A 1,348-nucleotide genomic window follows, 5' to 3' on the forward strand; every position below is an offset into this window, starting at 1 on the left:
CCACAAAGAAGTCTTCCTCATTAGGCTTCTTCTCAAGAACCAATGGCAGAGGCCTTAGATAGGAAAAAACCTAGTGGAGAATGAGATTTGCAGGTTAGAAGAATGTTTTTTGCTTTGATTGATGTTTTTTAAAGCCAAGGTAATGTGCGTGCAACATGCCAGCATCACAGCCTTAGAGAACGACTCTGATCATGGACCTATCAGTAATGGAGCCCCAGCAGGATACAGTGGAGTTATGCTAATTTACATATATGCAGAGTACCCAGTGCAAGAAGGCTCCTTTCTGAGCAAAGCTGCCCACTGTTCCAGCAATGCAAATGGCAAGGAGTACGCTGGAGCATCCTATCTGACTGGCTCGTCCATTCTAAGTGCCAAGCATCTTTGCCTCCCTGCCTGTCTTTGCTATTAGGAAGACTTGCAGGGGCTTAGCAGGAGGACTGGACCCCCATCATCCCCAATCTCTTCATACCAAAGCTTGAGGTCTCTTCACGCTTTTAGCAACTTCTTTGCACAAACAGTTGCTGGAGAAAGCAGTGGCAGGAAGGAGAAGGCGGAGGAACAAGGGGACAACAATGGCAAGCGGGAGTTTCCAGTCCACTATGCAAGAAAGAATGCCACAAAACAGTTTGGTCACTGTAGCCCATGGGCGACTGGTGCCACCTGAGTCAGGAGGGGCATGTGCCCCACAGCAGCCTATTGCGCTGACCAGGGAGCGGCGCTCCTGGAAGTGCCAGCGTCATAGGCAACTGGTGCCACCTGAGTCAGGAGAGGCATGTGCCCCCTAGCAGCCTATTGCGCTGACCAGGAAGTGGCGCTCCTGGAAGTGCCAGCGTGGCTCCACCTGGTGCCCCCACTCCCTGGCCAGCACTTGCAGGGGGGCCCCAGTGTTCCCACCTCCCCCACCCTTCCCGTCGCCTAAGTGGCAAGTACAGCCAGTCAGGGGATGCACCAGCACTCTCAGGGGGTGCACATGCACCCCCGTGCACCTCCTATGCATCACCACTGGTTCTATAGACAAGTCATTCACTTAACTGATCAACTGAATATGCAAACTGCTCTTCAAATCAAGTGCACATTGGATTTCCTGTTCCACTGTGTCAAGTTCCACTGAAAGAGCTCGTCTTGCACAAGCCTGCCAGTGCACTTTGCCTCATGGACTTGCCTTGAGCTGACTGTAAATAATCATCTTCATCACTCATGGACTCAACATAGACAGTGGAATTGTGACACACTACAACCCGCCAGACATCTGACTCCCCACACACCTCTCCACTTTTACCTGTGTTGCTACATCCCCCTCCCCGCACCTACCCCAGGCTGTCCTTCACCCCCTGATGCCTCCATTTCC

At 52.2% G+C, this 1,348-nt stretch overlaps 1 pseudogene; it reads right to left on the minus strand.

The window, feature by feature from the left end:
- The window catches only part of LOC112550314, an 8,627-nt pseudogene extending 7,428 nt beyond the window's left edge, over positions 1–1,199 (minus strand).
- Positions 1,200–1,348: the final 149 nt, after the last annotated feature.

Source organism: Alligator sinensis, unplaced genomic scaffold (assembly GCF_000455745.1).
Source record: "Alligator sinensis unplaced genomic scaffold, ASM45574v1 scaffold169_2, whole genome shotgun sequence".
NCBI classification, from domain to species: domain Eukaryota; kingdom Metazoa; phylum Chordata; order Crocodylia; family Alligatoridae; genus Alligator; species Alligator sinensis.